The 20,536-nt window shown below is 39.5% G+C and overlaps 1 pseudogene; it reads left to right on the top strand.

The window, feature by feature from the left end:
• The first annotated feature begins 1,318 nt into the window (after nucleotides 1-1,318).
• LOC100475871 lies at nucleotides 1,319-3,643 on the top strand (annotated as a pseudogene).
• Nucleotides 3,644-20,536: the final 16,893 nt, after the last annotated feature.

Here is a 20,536-nt window from a genome sequence, read left to right as displayed (position 1 = left end):
CAAGTTTGTAGTGATAAACAGATACACTTAAAAAAAAAGAAAGAAAAAAGAAAAGGAAAGCTCATGGAAAAAGGAAAAGCTTATGTATGACTTTATGCATCACTCAAAGAACTGGAAAAAAATGAACAAAGTAAATCTTAGTACAAAGAAGGAAACTAAGGTCAGAATGAAAGTAAATGAAACAGAGACCAAAAAACAATGGAAAAGATTAATGAAACTAAGAGTTTATTCAAACAAAACAGGCAAGCCATTAGCCAGATTTAATAAGAAAAAAGAATATCAAAATACATAAAATTAGAAATGAAGGAGACATTACTGTGTATCATTTGAGACATAAAATAATCAAATGATCATAAGAGACTTAGGCACACTTACATGCCAACAAACTGGACAACCTACAAGAAAAGGATAAATCCTAGAAACATGAAACCTACCCAGACTAACTTATGAAGAAATAGAAAATCTGAACAGATGGGTTACTAGAAAGGAAATTGTATCGGTAATCAAAAAACTCTCAACTATGGAACATAAGAACTAGCAAGATCGGTAGGGGAAGAAAGAGATAAAGAAAGGGGGGGTAATCAGAAGGGGGAATGAAGCATGAGAGACTATGGACTCTCAGAAACAAACTGAGGGTTTCAGAGGGGAGGGGGGTGGGGGAATGGGATAGGCCGGTGATAGGTAGTAAGGAGAGCACGTATTACATGGTGCACTGGGTGTTATACACAAGTAATGAATCATCGAACTTTACATCAGAAACCAGGAATGTACTGTATGGTGACTAACGTAATATAATAAAAAAATATTAAAAAAAAACCAAACCTCTCAACAAAGAAAAGTCCAGGACCAGAGGCCTCTCTGGGAAATTCTATCATACTTTTATAAAATAATTAATGCCAATTCTTCTAAAACTCTTCCAAAAAAAATAGAAAAGGAGCTTGCTACGGAGCTAGAACCCCAGCCCAGGCCACATTCTGTGCTGGTAGCTGGCTGGATGGAAACCACCCACCCAGCCATCCTGTGGTGACACTGCTCTCTGTTGCGGGGGGGTATTAAGCCCCCTGAAATAGGACTCTCTGCTTCACCAGGTGCACATGAACCACTGCAGCAATTCCTGGAAGACTTTCTCCTAACCTCTGGCTCCCTTGGAGCTGGCAGCCCTCCTACTCTCCTCACAGCCCTGCCCTGCTCTGCCCCATGGTCCGGCCCTAAGTGCCCAGGCCACACCCGCAAGCCAATGCACTATAACCAGGTCAAGGAGGCTGGGGTCTCTAGGGTCCCGGCCACCTGTCCCCCACCATGGAGCTGAGGCCTTGTTATGGGCCATGCCCTTGGTAAGAAGGTCTACACCAACACCTGGGTGAGCATTCCAGGAGGCCCAGCTGTAGCTGACAACCTGGCACGCAAGCATGGCTTCCTCATTCTGGGCCAGATCTCAGCAACTATTACCACTTCTGGCATGGAGAAGTGATAAAGCAGTCCCCATGGCCTCACCACTTGCAGAACAGTGGCCTGTAGCGGGAACCTCAAGTACAGTGGCTGGAGCAGCAGGTGGCAAAGCAATGGACCAAAAGGGTTGTGTACCATGAACCCAGGCACACCAAGTTTCTCCAGCAGTGGTACCTGTCTGGCATCGCCTCAGTGGGACCTCATAATGAAAGAGGCCTGGGCTCAGGGCTACAGGAGTATGCCATTGTGGTCTCCATTCTGGATGACGGCATTGAGAAGAATCACCCAGACTTGCCGTGCAGTCATGATCCTGGGGCCAGCTTCAATGTCAACAATCAGGACCCCGACCCCCAGCCTCGATACACATGCATGGATGACAATTGGCATGGCACACGGTGTGCAGGCCAGGAGGCTGAGGTGACCAACAACAGTGTCTGTGGCATAGGCGTGGTCTACAATGCCTGCATTGGAGGGGTGCACATCCTGGGCAGCGAGGTGACAGATGTGGTAGAAGCATCCTCCCTAAGGCTGAACCCCAACCACATCCACATCCACAGTGCCAGCTGTGGCCCCAAGGATGACAGCAAGACCATGGATAGGACTGTCTGCCTCACCAAGGAGGCCTTCTCCTGGGGAGAGGGGGTGATTAGCCAGGGCCACAGAGGATGGGATCCATCTTTGCACCTCAGGAAATGGGGGCCAGGAGCATGACAGCTCTAACTTTGACAGCTATACCAATAGCATCTACATGCTGTCCATCAGCAGCACCACAAAGCTTGGCAATGTGTTCTGGTGCAGCAAGGCCTGCTCGTCCACACCGGCCACCACCTATAGCAGTGGCACCCAGAGAAAGAAGCAGATAGTGACTAGGGACTTGCAGCAGAAGTGTACAGTCTCACTGGGCACCTGGGCCTCTGCCCCATTGGCAGCTGGCACCATCGCTCTCATCTTGAAGCCAAAGAGAACTTTGCCTGGTGAGACCTCAAAGCCAGCCTACCTCATTGCTCATGACTGGGTCACCAATGGTGTGGGTCAGAAAGTGAGCCATTCATATGGCTATAGGCTGTTGGTCACAGGTGCTCTGGTGACCCTGGTCTGGAACTGGACAACAGGGGTCCCCCAGAGGAAGTGCATCAGGGATATCTCCACTGAGCCCAAGGACATCAAGAAGCAGCTTGAGGTGCAAAAGACCATGACCGCCTGCCTGGGGGAGCTCAGCCATATCACACAACTGGAGCATGCACGGTCCCGCCTCACCCTGTCCTATAATCACTGTAGTAACCTGGCCATCCACCTGGTCAGCCCCATGGGCACCTGCTCTACTTTGCTGGCTTCCAGTTCAGGCAATTATTCCACAGGTGGGTTTAGTAACTGGGCCTTCATGCTAAGCCATTCCTGGAACGAGGACCCCTCTGGCAGTGGGTCCTGGAGACTGAAAACACCAGCAAAGCCAACAACTGTGGGACACTAAGTTCACCCTTGCGCTATATGTCATGGCCCTGAGGGCCTGCACACACCTCCTAGAGCAGCGACTACAAGACCCTCACTTCCAGCCAGTCCTGTGTAGTGTGCAGGAAGGCTTCTCCCTGCACCAGAAGAGCTGTGTCCAGCACTGCCTGCCAGGCGTCAATGCCCAAGTCATCGATATACACTACAGCATTGAGAATGACATGGAGATCATCTGGGCCAGCGTCTGTGCTCCTTGCCACACCTTGTGTGCCACATGCCAGGGCTGGCCCCCACAAACTGCCTCAATTGCCCCCACCGTGCCTCCCTAAACCCTGTGGAGCAGATGTGCTCCCAGTAGAACCAGAGCAGCCTTGAGACCCAGAGCAACAGCTTCCCCCGGAGGTGGAGGTGGAGTCCTGGCTAAGGGCAAACAGCAGGGCTGCTGCCCTCACATTTGCCTGAGGCAGTGGCTAGCCTCAACTGTGCCTTCATCCTGCTGGTTTTCATCACTGTCTTCCTGGTCCTGCAGCTGCAGTCGAGCTTCAGTTCTGGGGAGTGAAGCTGTACACTGTGGACTGTAGCCTCATCTCTACAAGGGGCTTCTCCCATCTCAAGCCTGGCAGGAAGATTGTCCATCTGACAAGAAGAGGATGAGGGCCAAGGTGAGAGGACCATCTTTCTCATAGACCATGAGCACCTACTACCTGCTCCTTCAAGCCCATTCCCCTCCTTGGGCATTTTTTAATTCATCAAAATATATATATTTTTGTTGTTATATACTCATATACATATATATATATGTATACGTGTGTGTGTGTGTGTGTATATATATATATGTGTATATATACACACATATATATATAAAAACAGCTCTGGCTCGCCGCTCAGAAGCCGGGCTTGAACTTGCGGCCGGTATTCATTCGGGGTGTCCAGTCTGACCTCCTTGCCCTGCCGCCTGCGGCGTGCCTTCTTCTCCAGCACCCACTCGCAGGTCTTCCGCACTATCCCATGCTGCGCCATCCTGTACGGGACCCTCTCACTGGTGAGCTCAGAATCCCTGGCCTCCTCTTCGTCATTATTTTCGTTCAGGGCCTTTGGCAGAAAGGTTGATGGCCCAGAAAACAAGCAGAGGTAGAACTTCTTGGCCTTGGCTCTACTGGGGAAGTCCACCACCACGCCACCAGTGAAGCCAGCCTTGGTGGCCTGGGTCGTGATGAGCTCCAACTGCTCTGAGTTCTCAGGGTACAGCTGCAGGATGGCCCGGGATCCACAGACCAGCACAGAGTACAGAGAAGAAAAGAAGCAGTACAGTGTGTGTGTGTGTGTGTGTGTGTGTGTGTGTGTGTGTGTGTGTGTGTATCTTGGGATGGGGTTTGGACTTCAGCTGGCAAGAAGAGCACAGACTGCTTCTCATCCTACCCTTGGACTGCTTGACTGCCTGAGATGGGGCCCCAGGAGCAACTGGGGGAAAGGGGAGGGCCTCACCCCATCTCCAGGACCCCCTTCATGTGGAGAAAGGAGTGGAACATTTAAGGCAGCTTTCCAAGTTCCAGGTGCCAGCCAGAGTTCACTGAGGAGTGAAAAGTTTCAGCCCTTTTCTTTCAGGATTCCTGACTTCGGCTGCAGCTCTTGCCCCTTCTCTGTCTCTCTAAAACAGTAATGGTTCCTCCACCCCCTATCCAGATAGCAGGAAGGCTGGCCTAGGAGGGCTTTGAAGGAGAAGGCTACCTCTCCAAGGCCTTTAGTATCCCCAGTCCTGTACCACATGTCTGGCGAGTCTCAGGAGGAAGCAGTGATGAAAGGAAGGACAAGGCAAAGCAGGTGCTTCCAGGGTACACATGTGTGTACATGTGAGCATTTGTCCCTTTGCCCACCTGGCCGCCTACTGAACTTGGCTGGCCCAACCAAGACCCATGTTGGTGTCCTGACCACCCTTCCTTCTCAGGCCCACTCCCCTTCTGCCAGGGCCCAAGTCTGTTTTCTGAGCCCAGGGCTGCCTGGGCTGCTGGCATTCACAGTCCCAGAGCCCCTGGGTGGGTGGCAAGGAGGGACGGTGTGAGGATCACAGGAGTTATTTGAGGATATATTTTCACTTTGTGATAATTTTACTTTAGATGCTTATTTTTTAAATACTTTTAAAGATTTATTTATTTTAGAGAGAGAGAAAGAGCAAGCAGGGGAAGAGAAAGAGGCAGAGGAAGAAGGAGAGAATCTCAAGCTGACTCCCCACTGAGCACAGAGCCTGATGCAGGGCTCAATCCCAGGACCCTGAGGTCATGACCTGAGCTGAAATCAAGAGTCAGATGCCTAACAGACTGAGCCATGCAGTTGCCCCTTTTCTTTTGTATTTTTAGTGGCTGTAAGAGATGGACCACTAACCTTTCCACATCCACGGTCCACTCTGCTGTTGCCTCCACTACCCTGGCCCTGAGGTGTGTGTGGGTACAGAATGTTGCTGAGGAGAGAGGAATAGCTGAGCCCCAAGTCCTGAAGAGGCAGGCAGGCAAGCCAGGTGAGCCCTTGGAAAGGGGATCACAGTGGGAAGGGACAGTCTGTCATTCGCATTTCAGATGGGGCTCATCGTGTGAAGGGCTCATGGGGGACCTGTTCTCCAAGTGCCAGAGGTGGGCAGGTAGTGGCACTGAGCCCCTTCCAGCACTGTGCCCAGGTGGAGAAAGCATTGACCTTTCTGCCCCTTAAGTCCCCCTCTTCTGATGTGCCTTTTGCATCACTCCCATTAGCACAATCAGTATCCTCCCATCTGGGAACCTTCTTTTCTTTATCTCCCCTACCCCATTCTGGCACCCAGCCACCTGCCCAGGGGTGTCCTCTCCTCTCTCATCCTCCCTCCCACCTCATCCTTAGGGCCAGCCTGGCTGATTTTATAAGATATTGGGTTGGTCCCCAGTGATTTTTTTTTTTTTTTGTAATTTAAACAGACCCAGCAATGTTGGTTCTATTTAATGGATATAAGATAATGTTAGAGGTTTTAAAGTATTAAATGTGCAGACTATGCAAACCAAAAAAAGAAAAAAAAATAGAAAAGGAAACATTTTTTGAAGCCAATATTACCCTGATACCAAAACCAGACAATAGGACCATGAAAAAGAAAATTGTAGGCAAATATCCTTGATGATCATAGGTCTAAAAACCTTCAACAAACCATTAGCAAATCAAATTCAATAATATGTTAAAAAGGATTATACAGCATTATCACATGCAATTTATTCTATAGATTCACAGATGACTCAATATCTATAAATCAACATAATGCACATTAATAAAATGAAGGGTAAAGAATCATATCATTTCAGTAGATGCAGAAAAAGCATTTGACAAAATTCAAATATCCATCCATGATCAAAACTCTCAACAAATCAAGTATAGAAGGAATGTACCTCAACATAATAAAAGCCATATATGAGACGCTCCCAGCAAACATCATAAGAGTAAAAAGCTAAAAGCTTTTGCTCTAAGACTAGGAAAAAGAGCAGGGTCTCCATTCTCACCACCTTAAGTCAACATAGTAGTAGACCACCTAGCCGGAGCAATTAGGCAAGAAAAAGAAATCAAACAGAGGCATCAGGCTTTCCGAGTTCAAACTATATTACAAAGACATGGTAATCAAAGCAGTATGGTATTGGCATAAAAACAGACGTATAGATCAATGGATCAGAATAAAACAAACTCACAAATATGTTCAATTAATTTATGACATAATAGCCAAGAATGTACAATGAGAAAAGAACAGTCTCCTCAATAGATGGTGGTGTGAAAACCGGACAGCCACATTCAAAAGAGTGAAACTGGGTCTCTATCTTATACCACATGCAAAAATCAAGTCAAAAGAGAATAAGCTCCCTGACATCAGCCTTGGTAATGATTTTTAAAGATTTGACACTAAAAGCAAAAATAAGCATGTGAGACTACCTTAAACTAAAAAATTTCTGCATAGCAAAGGAAACCATCAACAAAATGAAAAGACAACTTAGAATGAGAGAAAATATCTGCAAATCTTATATCTGATAAAGAGGTTGGTATTCAAAATATAAATAACTCATACAACTCAATAACGAAAAAGAAGAAAGAAGAAGAGAGAAAGAAGAAAGGAGGGAGGAGAAGAAGAAGAAAAAGAAGGCAACCTGATTTAAAAATGGGGAGAGACCCTGAATAGACATTTTTCAATGAAGTCATTCAAGTGGCCACTGGTACATGAGAAGATGTCAACATTACTAATCATCTAGGACATGCAAAGTAAAGCCACAGTGCAATGTTACCTCACATCTGGTTGAATGGCTATCATCAAAAAGATGAGATGGAAAATACAGGGGAGGACATGGTAAAAGGGAACACTTAATGCACTGTTGGAGGAAATGTAAATTACTGCAGCCACTATGGAAAACCATATGGAGGTTCTTCAAAAAATTAAAACAGAACTCCATATGATGTAGCAATCCCAATGTGGGATATATGCCTGAAGAAAATGGAAACAGTATCTGGAAAAGATATCTGCACCTTCATGTTCATTACAGCGTTATTTAAAATAGCCAAGACATGGAGACACCCTAAGTGTGTATTGATGGATGAATGGGTAAAGGTAATGTCTATTTTTTTTCTACAATGAAATAAATTTATTGTCCAGAAAAACTTGTTGAAAAGTACAAAAAATAAACTGATTTGGTCATAATGAACTCCCTCGGAAACTGATTTGGTCATTGTCTTAATGCTGATGTTGTAAACATGGTAAATTACTTGGCAGCATGTAGCAGATGACTGCGACACTTAGACCAAAGATGTATGGTTGTTCATAGTTGAATAAAGGACAGATCTTAGCTTCTGAATTCAAAGTTCTAAGTCTATAATATCATTAACATATGGCAGGATTTCACAAAGGGAATATTCTGCTTTATCAGGAAGATCTTGATTGCCTACCAGCTCAAAAATGGGTAATAAGTTCACCAATCCTAGAAAAGACTTTTGATGGTTTCAGTCAATAGGATCTCCTGGAGTAGATGTAGGATGGGTTACTCTAACATCATCTCTTCCACACTCCAGATTGGCCCATAACTCAGTTATAAGTGCATTAATAAACCCTGCACTTTGTAGTGCTATTATACCTGCTGCTGTTGATGCCACTTGTGTAACCAAAATGCCATAGCCAAACTTTTTATGCCTGCTGATCTGTATTACACACACACACACACACACACACACACACACACACAGGAATATTATTCTAACATAAAAAAACAAGGAATTTTCTATGTGCAACAAGATGGATGAACATTGATGGCATTATGTTAAGTAAATAAGTCTGACCACAAAAGACAAATAATGCATGATCTCACTTATATGTGGAATCTAAAATCACCAGACTTATAGTAATAGAGAATAGATTGTTTATTGCCATGTTTTGGTGGGTGAGAGAAATGCTAAGACATAGCCCAAACTGCTGTGGCTCCCAGCCCAATCTGACCAAAAGGGCTGGTGGGAACACCTGGAAGCTGTGTTGCCTAGTGGCACTTGTGCCAGGAGAAGGGCAAGCAAGCCAGTAGTTTGTCAAGCAAAGCAGTGAACCTGTTTGTCCAGGAAATTTAGGGCATGGGTCAGCTTGTGTTAAGATAACAAACAAAGAGCTTTAATGGCTTTAGAACTGCTGGTCCCACTTTCTGGGCAGGGAAACTGATCAGAGTCCTACTCATTGCTGCATATAGCCTCTAGCCTGCCAGACCAGGGAAACTAACTGGACTAAAAGGGATGCTGTATAGCCAATCCATCAGCTCTGCCTACTTTGGCACTTGTACAGAATGCATCGTTCATGGCTTTCCTTATCTACAGAACAAAACTAGTGGCCTCACTTGATCAGGGAATTTAGTGCACACTCTTATGTGATATGGGTCTCGAAATAATGCATTCAGACCCTGAATCCCTGTCAGGGTAGGAAAGCTAATTCATATCTCCAACTACTACTGAATATAGTGCCTAGTGCCAACTACCTAGTAAGCCTGACCAGAAAATCCACACAACCTTATAGACCATCCTACAGCCTCACTTGAGTAAGGAACCAAGACACATTCAACTGTTTTCAGCCAGTGGCACACCCACCCATCCTTGACCTCAATCTTAAACAGTTGCCTCCTCCCAAAACAGAGAGTAATAACAGGTCCCACCTAGCCACACACATTACTGGCAGACATGAGCTGGCTGGGGAAGATCTGTCTCTGCCTTTTCAGCAAACCTAAAATATGTGGAGGAGACACCTGATGACTCAAATGAGCAGATACAAATGTAAACTATAAAACAAAGCCAGGTAAATATGATACGACCAAAGGAAACTAATAAAGTCCTAAAATTGATCTAAAAGAAATGAAGATCAACTGTTTTGAATGCAGAATAATCCTCTTAAAGAAGCTTAGTAAACTACAAGAAAATACAGACAACTAAATGAAATTAGAACATCACATGAAAAGTTCAACAAAGCAGAAGCCATAAACACACACACACACAGAAATCCTAAAGTTGAAAAATATAGTAATTAAGCTGAAAAATTTAATAGAATTTCAAAAGCAGACTTGGGGGGGGAAAAAGCCAGTGATCTAGAGGATAGAAAACTAAAAACTATCTACTCCAAGGAGCATAAAGGGGAAAAAAAAAAAAAGAATAAAGAAAGCCTATGAGAATTATAGGACACAATGTAAAGAAACAATATTCACATTATAGGAATTCCAGAAGGAGAAGAGAGAATGAAAGGGGCATTAAGAAATTATATTTAAACCATTGATGGCTAAAAACTTCCCAAACCTGGGTAGACAAATGGACATACAGATCTATGAGGCCCAAAGTCCCCAAATAGGTTGAACCTAAAGTGGATTATACTAAGACACAGTGTCATTACTTTGTCAAAAATAAAACAGATTTAAAAACAGCAGGGGAAAACAAAAGTTGCATATGTGGGAACACCCATAAATTATTGGCAGATTTCTTAACAGAAACACTTCAGGGCAGGAGAGAATGGGATGATATATTAAAAATACTGAAAGAAAATATCTGTCAACCAAGAATTCCCCAGCAGGGAAGCTGTTGTTTAGAAATGAAGGAGAGATAAAGACTTTTGCAAATAAACAAAATCTGAGGGAGTTCATTACCATTAGACCTACCTTACAAGATAAGGTAAAGAAAGTTCTTTGAGTTGAAGTAAAAGGATGCTAACTAACTTCTTAAAAACATAAAAGAGGTAGCTTAAACCTCACTGGTAATGGTAAATACATAAATATATAGTACAAGATTATGTAATTTGATAATGGTGGTACATAATTCATTGACAACTGTAGTTTAAAAAATTAAGAATAAATATCGTAAAAATAACCATAAGTGCAATAATCTGTTAATAATTACACAATACAAAAATATATGTAAATTGTAACAGCACTTATTTAAAATATAAGGGAGAAGTATACAAGTTAGAAATTCTATAAAAGTTATCAGCTAAAAATAGGGTATTATAATTTTAAGATATTTTATGGAAGCCTCATAGTATAAGCACAAGGGAAAAAATCTTTAACTATTAAACAAAAGAACATGATAAAGAAGTCAAAGAATATTAGTACCAAAAGACATCAAAACATGAAAAAGACAGCAGGATAAGAAACAAGGAAAAGTAGACTTACAAAACAAACAGAAAACAATTAGCAAAATGGCAGTAAGTCCTTACCTATCAATCACTTACTTTAAATGTAAACAGATTAAATTCTCCAATGAAAAGACATAGAATGGCTAAATGGATTTTAAAATAACACTCTTCAATAATACATTACCCACAAATAATACACTAGCCTTAACAACACACTTAGAATGAGAGTGAAGGGATTCAAATATCATTTCAAGCAAATGGTAATTCCCCTCCCCTCAAAATACAGGGGTAGTTAGACAAAGCTAAAATTGGCTAAAAAAAGAAAACATAAAGGTCATGATATAAAATGATAAAGAGATCAATCCATTAGGAAGATACAACTGTAAATATTTATGTGCTCAACATCACAGCACCTAACTATGTAATTCAAAAATAGAGCTAAAAGTAAGAAATAAATAATACAATAATAGTTGGGGACTTTAATATCCCACTTACAACAATGGATAGATCATTCAGACAGCAAATCAATAAGGAAACCATGAATTTGAGAAACACTATAGATCTGATAGACCTAACAGACATATATAGAACATTTCATCCAACGACAGCAGAACTCATTCTTCTCAGGTGCACATAGAACATTTCCTAGGATATATCACATGTTAGGCCACAAAACAAGTATATGCAAAGTCAAGAAGACTGAAATCATACCAAGTATCTTCTCTGACCACAATGGCATGAAACCAGAAATCAATAAGAGGAAAACAGGAAAATTCACAAACACATGGCAATTCAACAACACTTATGAAATAAATTAAAGGAGAAAAAGAAGTTTCCTGAGACGTACAAAAATGGAAACATAGCATACCAGCAATTATGGCATGCAACAAGAGCAATTTTAAGAGGGTAGTTCATAGCAATGAAGGCCTGCATTAGGGGGAGAAATAGAGCCCAGGAACAAGATGGCAGCATAGGAAGACCCTGAAATCACCTACTACCACAGACCCACCGAATCCGCACCTACATAAAGCAATTCTTCCTGAAGAAGAACCGAGGGCAGATTGAACACCTTCTGCCTAACAATGGATAGAGAAACAACACAGAGAACATCAGAAGAGATGGAGGCATGGTAACAGTAATAACACCTCACTTTACGAGAACTGCAAAGGGGAGGGAGAGTACTAAGGTACACATAAGCAAATTCACCTGCCCTGGGGCACAGGAAAAAATATTTGTTCTAAAGGTGGAAGCAGACTTAAAGTGAAGGAAACCCACTCACTAACTCTTGAGTATCTGCAAACTGTGAGATAACTGCTAGAACTCTCTATGTGGTCAGAGGTGCTATTGATTACTATTGTTTATATTCCCCTTTCCACCTGGATAGTGTGGATGGAAGCAGGGTCCAAGTGCTGTAGACCACCTATTGCCTCAGTAAATGCCTAGCCCACCTCAGGTCTAACCATCTCCCCAAAGTAACTCCACATCGGCATCTGCCTGAGCTCCAACCATCGTACCAGGGTTCCCCCTGTGTGGAGTTCCCCAGGGTCCCCAGCCCACACCCACTTTGACAACAGCTACTCCCCTAGGGTACCCCCTTGAAGAGTACCCTGGGAATCTCTGGCCTGTGCCAGATTCAATTCCAGGCATCCCACTTGGGTGGCCTTGGTGAGGAATGCGCTGGTGACCACCCCATCCCACCCTGGTTCAGCTCTAGTTGTACCACCAAAATGGCCTTGGTGATGAGTGCCTGGAGATGTCTAAACCATGCTCAACAGAGTTCTAGGCAGCCACCAAAGCCACCAGGACATGAAATCTACACAGGGGACCTTTCTACAAAGCCACTACTTCAGACTGAGAGAAGTAGCTGTTTCACCCAACTCATAGAAACAAACACAGAAAGTCAAACAAAATGAAAAGACTTCTTGCTCCAAATGAAAGGAAAAGATAAAACTTCAGGAAATAAGAACTAAAGAGAGATAAGTAATCTACCTGATAAGGAGTGAGTTCAAATTAATGGTCCTAACAATGCTCACTGGACCTAAAAGAAGAGTGAATGAACTCAGAACTTCTACAAGGAAATAGAATATATGAAAAAAAGAATCAGAGTTTAAGAATACAGTAACTGAATTGAAAAATATGCTAGTGGGAATCAACAACAGATTAGAAAATACAGAAAAGATCAATGATCTGAAAGTGTAATGGAAAGCACCCAAGCTGAACAGCAAAAAGAAATTAAAAAAAAAATGAGGATAGGTTAAAGGATTGCTGGGACAACATCAAGCATGATAACATTGGTAACATAGGAGTCCCAGAAGAAGGAAAGGGAAAGAAAAGGGCAAAAAAATGTTTTGAAGAACAGCAGATCAAAACTTCTTTAATCTGAGGAAGGACACAGACATCCAGGTCCAGGAAGCCCAGTGAGCCCAAACAAAATGAAGGCCATGCCAAGACACATAATTAAAATGTCAAAGATGAAGGATAAAGAGAGAATCTTAAAAGCAGCAAAAGTAAGTAGGTATATAAAAGAAAGCTATCAGCAGATTTTTCATTAGAATCTTGGCAGGCCAGAAGGATGTGGCACCATATTTTGAAAGTGATGAAAGGAAAAAAAAAAAAACCAACCAAGAATACTTTACCTGGTAAGGGTATCATGCAGAATTGAAAGAGAGATAAAGTTTCCCAGACAAAAGTTAAAGGAGTTCATTACCACTAAACCAGCCTTACAAGACATGTTAAAAGGATTTCTTCATTTGGATAAGACCATAAGTAGAAGAAAATTATGGAAAGAAAAAATTTCACAGGTAAAAGCAACGTAAGTAATTACAGTAGATCAATCAGTTACAAAGCTAGTATAAAGGTAACAAAAGAAGTAAAATCAATTGTATCTAAAATATTAAGAAATTTACAAAGTAAAGAAGATATAAAATATGACATCATATACACAAAATGGAGAGGGCAGAGTAAGAAAGTAGTATATTTAGAATGTGTTTGAACTTAACCTTCAACTTAATACACACTGCAATATACTTTGGATGTCATATATGAATCTCATGTTAATTACAATCCCAAATCCTTTAATAGATACACAAAAAATAAAGAGAAAGGAATTCAAGTATAATACTAAAAACAATATCAATCACTATGGAAGAAGGAAACAACAGAAAAAGAACTACAAAAACAACCAGAAAGCAACAAAAGGGTGATAAACACACACCTATCAATAATTACTTTAAATCTAAATGGTCTACATGTTCCAGTAAAACCCAGGGCAACTGAAAGGATAAAACAAACAAACAAACAAGACCCATCCACATACTGCCTGAATTCAAAAAAACTGGACAGCTACATGTAAAAGAAAAAAAGTGAATAACTTTCTTATACCACAAACTAAAATAAACTCAAAATGGATTAAAGACCTAAATGTGAGACCTGTTGTCATAAAAATCCTAAAAGAGAAATAGGCAGTTATTTCTCTGATACCAGCCCCAGCAACATTTTTAAAGATATGTCTTCTAAGGCAAGAGACATCCAAGCAAAAATAAACTATTGGGACTATATCAAAATAGAAATCTTTTGAAAAGAAAACCATCTAATGGCCTACTGAATGGGAGAAAACATTTGCAAATGATATATCAAATAGGGGGTTACTATCGAAAATATATAAATAACTTATACCAAAAAATCTGATTAAAAAATGGAGAGAGGACCCAAACAGACATCTTTCCAAGACGACATACAGATGACCAACTGACACATGGAAAGATGCTCAACATCACTCACATCAAGATGCAAATGCAAAAACCACAATGAGATAGTACTTCACACCTGTTAGAATGGTTAAGATCAAGAAGTCAAGAAACAGCAAGTGTTGGCAAGGATGTGGAGAAAAAGGAACCCTCTTGCACTGTTGGTGGGAATGTTAATTGGTACAGCCCCTGTGAAAACAGTATGGACTATCCTCAAAAAATGAAAAATAGAAAAACCATATGATACAGTAATTCCACTATTGGGTATTTACCCAAGGAAAACACAAATACTAATTTGAAAATATTATGGGCACCCTTATGTTTATTGCAGCATTATTTACAATAGCCAAGGCATGGAAGCAAGCTAAGTGTCCATGAATAGATGAATGTATAAGAAGAAGGTGGTATATGATATACACAGTGGAATATTACTCAGCTATAAAACAGGATGGGATCATGCCATTTGACAATGTGGATGGTCCTGGTGGGTATTATGCTAAGTGAAATAAGTCAGACTGAGAAAGACAAATATTATATGAGTCCACTCATAAATGGATTCTAACAAATTAATAAACAGAAAGAATCAGAACTATAATGTAAAGAAATAATGGTTGCCAGAAGGGAGAAGGGTGGGAGGATGGGCAAAATGGGTGAAGGAGAGAGAGAGATATAAGCCTCCAATTATTGAATGAGTAAGTCTCAGGAATAAAAAGCATAGCAAAAGAAATGCAGTTAATTATATGGCAATAGTGATATAATGGGATAAATGATAACTATACTTGTGAACATAGCATAATGTATAAACTTGTCAAATCACTAGGTCATACACTTGCAACTAATATAATCTTCCAGGCTGAGTCAGGAAAAAAAGAAAATCTGAACAGACTGATTATTAGTAACAAAATTGAATTGGTAACCAACAAACGTTTGCCCAACAAACAGAAGTCAGGACCAGATGGCTTCACAGGTGAATTGTATCAAACACTTAAAGGAAAGTTAATACCTATCCATGGGACTAAGGATCCCTGACATGGCTCTTGGTAATGGTTTTTAGAAAGGACACCTAAAGCACAAGCACCAACAGAAAAAATAAGTGGATCTGCATCAAACTAAAAACTTTCTGCATAGCAAAAGAAACCATCAATAAAGTGAAAAGACAGCATACAGAATAGGAAAAATATATTTGCAAGCCATATATATGATAAGGGGTTAATATTCAAAATACATAGAGAGCTCCCAAAGCTCAATAGCAAAACAACGAATAATCTGATTACAAAATCGGCAAAGAACTGAACATTTTCCAAAGATGTATGAAAGGTACATGAAAAGATGCTCAATATCACTAGAAATTAGAGAAATGCAAATTAAAACCACAATGAGATATAACCTCACCCTTGTTAGAATGGCCATCATCAAAAGATAAGAGATGGCAAATGCTGGCATGAATGTAGGAAAAGAGAATCCTGTGCATTGATGGTGGGATTGTAAATTGGTACAGCCACCATGGAAATACGGAGGAACCTCAAAAAAATTAAAAATAAGAACTACTATATGATTTGGCATACAAGGCATTATGCTAAATGATATAAGTTAAAGAAAGACACTTACTGTATAATCTCACTTATGTGTGGAAGCTTAAAACAAAACAAAACCCTATCAACTCATAGATCAAAGTGTGGTTACAGGAGGGGGAAGGTGGGGGAAGAGGCAATTGGAAGAAGATGGTCTAAAGGTACAAATGTACGGTTATAAGATAAATAAATACTAGGGATATAATATACAACATCATAACTATAGTTAACACTGCTGTATGATACATAGGAAATTAAGATTAAATCCCAAGAGTTCTCATCACAAGGAAAAAAAAATTTTTTTCTACTGTATCTGCATGAGGTGATAGATGTTAGCTGAAGCTATTGTGGTAATTCTTTCACAATATATATACATGAAACCATTATGGTATATGCTTTAAACTTATACAGTGGCATATGTCAATTATTTCTCAATAAAACTGGAAAAAAGTGAACAAAAATATACAGTTTGAAGAAGAGGAAACTTGAAAGGCCAATAATCAATTGAATAGATGCTTTACACTAGACATGTTGGAACCACAGTTTATGTCATTTATTGGTCACATGTCAAGGAGCTGCATGTGGCCTCTAAGATCATCTCTGTCGAGGACCTGACGCTTTCGATCCACAACCACAAGGAAGTAAACCTCTTCTCCTGGAGGATCTCATAAGCAGATCTTTCCCATTTGAGCCTCCACTGGGACTGCAGCCCTGCATGGCTCACAGCCCACTGAGACCATGAAACAGAATAATCAGCTAGATTGTGTGCCAGGACTTCTGACCTACAGAGACTGTGAGATAATAAATGTGTTTTTAAGTCACTAAAATTGTGGTAACTTGTTATGCATAAATAGCAAACTAATATGATCTTTGTTCTCAGTTTCTTCAAAAGTAATGTGGAGATAATAGTATTTAGTTCACAGTACAGTTTTGAAAATTAAATATATTTTCATTTATATTATACTATATCTGAAAATCATTATTCTTTTCTTTTTCCATGTCTGCATTTAATTTCTTTTATGACTCCTCATTCCTCTGGGTGCCAGGAATGTAAATTCAGTTAACTCTTAATTATCTCTGCAATATGTATTGTTTTCAATCTGATTTCTGGGGGAGGTAGTTAGAGGGTTGCAACAACCTTGGGTTGGCAGGAGGTTATCTGGGTTATAACCAATGCATGAGATGTGCACTTTCTCATTGTATAAAACTGGAGTTTTCAATAGCATCTTTTGAAAAATGGATTTGGAAATTAGGTTTCTGAACAAATGTAGGCTGGTGCTTTCTTCTGCAGGCCTCTTACCATAGTGTTATTTTATCTATTTTTACTGTGTAAGTGCAATTCTGAATGATGTCAATGTGGTTTTGGAGTCTACTATTATAGAGATAAATTTTTAAAAAATCATCCCAGAAGGCACTGTTTTACACTTTTTCAGGAAAAAAAAATCAAATGACTTACCAGAAAGTTCAGTGTTTTGTTAAAAAATTGCACTAAGTGTTGATCTTTTATTTCACTATTGGATAAAGCTTATTAGTCAATACACTAGAGACTGCCAGTTCAATAAAGTCCATTTATCAGATACACACATATCTTTTTCCTCTGCTTCTTAAAAAACATGACTCTCTCACTTCAAGTTTCCCTAGCACATACTGATTTACACTGTGCATTCTCATTGGTGTCATTTTTTCTTTTAATTTGGAAAGTCCTTAGTTATGGTGTATGCCATACTAACAGTTAACAGTTATTATTAATTTTCTTTTATAAATTGGCCATGCAATGCAACAATAGTTAACAATAAAAAATACACTTAGTCTTACATTTAAAATGTGTGAAATATAGGTAAACAAAATTATATTTAATTGATTTTTTTTTCTCAGAAACTACTAGTCAGTAGACTACAGAGAACCACCTATGTTCTTTGGACCAATATTGAAGAAAGCTACTCATGGGGAAGAATGTAAAACATTTACTTGTGCTCCTTGGTCCCTGAAACATGATTTGAGCACGTGGCAGGGTAGTATATTAAGATGGTAATTTTTGTCTCCTCACATATATAAAAGGGGAAAATGAAAAAAAAATCGAATACTCCTTTCCCCATTTCTCACCCATTGAACACATTGTAATCAAGCCTAGGTGTTCTAAGTTACAGGCTTTTCTTTATTCCCTGAAAACTGTCTTTGAACTTCCAAAGCCTATTTAAAGAAGATCTTCAGCCAGCTGATGAGTAGCTCAACATCGTTTAAAGCAGCACAAAGATTTCTGATTATCCTGTTATATTAAAAAAAAGCTGCTGTGAAGGGCAAATCTCAGTTTTAAAAGATGTCAAGAGTTGGTGGAGAACAGAGGGCAAGACCAATAGTTTTTTGTAGCGGAAGCATCTAAGTCCTCTTCCCATTTCTAGGAACAACATAAATCCATATGAGTTCTGTCCTATCTAGTAGAAAAGGGCAAGGAGCCCCAAGATTACCTAAACCAGATGCTTCAGTATCCATGATGAGTAGGTAGGGTACTCACATGAGATTTAATTTCATTTAGAAATTTTAAAACATAGTTTGTTTCATAAAACTCACATATACAAAAAACATAATTCGTATCTACCTATATGTGAGATATCTGAAAATAGAAGAAAGTATGAACGGATAAATGCAGGTTGAAAAAAGGCAGGTAGAAACCTTAACTAAGAGAAAGGCTCCTTGGCTGGTAACTTGGGTCTCATTAGTAATGAGATTGGACTATTCAGTTTTTCTTATAAATGAAGTATTCTTGACCCTCCAAAAGTTTTTAAGAAATGTCAAAGAGGGATATAAAAGTGGTAAGAGATGACAACTGCATATTTATTTGGTTACATATTATGCAAAAGAATTATCCTTAATGCTTTGTGAGACAAACTTAAAAAAATTTTAGGATTACATAAGATTTATAGATGCTATAGATAAAGGTTTCTTTATTCCTCAATAGGCACTAAATAGTGCTTCTCTTAGGGGGCAAATGAATGGTTACGGGTGAGTCTGTTTTAAATTCCTTGTATAAACGCTTCTGATTGTAACGATGACAGGGGACATACTTAATTTAGGATATACAATGATTTTCAAAAGTAACCTACATTCCAAATAGGCATAAAGATAATTTTAAAAGTTGTGTGGCTAATTTATACCTAAAACATGTCCTGCATGTATTGCAAATGCTGCTTAAAATGTAATCTTGTTAGCTCACAGTAGAATGTTAATTATATTCTGTTAATCATTATATATTCACAACTTTAAAATAGAGGAGCTGAAAATTAAAATAAAAGGTGAATTCTTATCTGAAATGCATGATTTTTATACTCTGGACAGTTCTGCCCTTTTCCTTCTGAGGTTGCTATCTCTCTAGCTGTCTTTCTTTGATTCAGAAAGAGATATAAATGTTCCACATGTTGATTATCTAGAAAACCATACAGAAATGTTGGCAATGTGGGAGAAAATATTCAAACCATCAGGCAAACTAATCAAATATTTTAACATTAGGTTTTGAAGTACAAGAAAACAAGTACAGAAATAATTCTGATAAAATATATTAACTCCTTACCTTTTGTGGAAATACTTTTCTATTTTGAATTGTAAATGAAGTTTCTTTCCTCACATTTCAAGTAAGAATTTAAGGATAACCAATTTTTCAGGAATCTTTGGAATCTTGATTCTTTTGGAAGCAAACAAATAAGGCCAGTTGTAATTTTTATGTTAAAATATATAATGGACTGGATTTAAACTCTTCTAAGAAACTAAGCAGAACTTAAAAATCATGAAAAATGTTAAAGATTTTTGGGGGTTCCTTTTTCTAGTAGAGGTAGCCAAGTAATTAGAATCAATTAATTAACTAAATTTAAATATAAACAAAACGTCAAAAAGACAACAAGGTTTTCATTAATACTCCTAGACACATCTGATTGAAATAATAGAAAATCAAAGAGAAAAATATAATAGTAGACAAAAACAATTACCTTTAAATGACTGACATCTGACAGCTTAGAAGATAGTAAAATATCTTCAATCTGCCGGGGGAGAAATGTGCTTAGTTAGAATTGTATAACCAGTGACAGTATGTGTCAAGTTTGGAGACAAAATAGCATTGAGATAAATAAAAACTGAGAGTTCACTACCAGGAGACCAACAACAAAGGAAATTTTAGAGGATGTATTTCACGTAATAGGAGATGATTCCAGTAGAGGGTCTGTGTGACTGAAGCAATGACCAAAAACCTGAAACAACAAAACTAAACTAAACGGAGATAAAATTAAAAAAAAAAAAAACAACTCTGTGTAAAATAGTGACAGAGATTCTTGAAAACTTACATTCATTCTTTCACTTCCTACAGAGATGAGAAAATGAGACTAGCAAGTGAAATTACAGCTAATTTTAAATTACGTGTTGGAAACATATTCCTCAGGAGTGGTCCTCTTTTTATTCTCTTTTTTTTTGATGAACATGTAAAACTTGTATAATAAAATAGTTAGAAATTACAAAACTGATATAGAGATTATTGGTATTTTTTAAAGATTTATTTATTTATTTTAGGGGGGAGGGGCAGAAAGAGAGAGTCTTTAGCAGACTCCACTGTCAATGTGGAGCCAGATGCGGGGCTCAATCTCACAACCCTGAGATCAGGGCCCTGCAATCAGGACCTGAGCCGAAAGCACGAGTTGGACACTTAACTG

The sequence above is a fragment of the Ailuropoda melanoleuca genome, chromosome 5 (genome assembly GCF_002007445.2).
Source record: "Ailuropoda melanoleuca isolate Jingjing chromosome 5, ASM200744v2, whole genome shotgun sequence".
In the NCBI taxonomy this organism is placed as follows: domain Eukaryota; kingdom Metazoa; phylum Chordata; class Mammalia; order Carnivora; family Ursidae; genus Ailuropoda; species Ailuropoda melanoleuca.
This window is presented reverse-complemented; position numbering and strand designations above follow the sequence as displayed.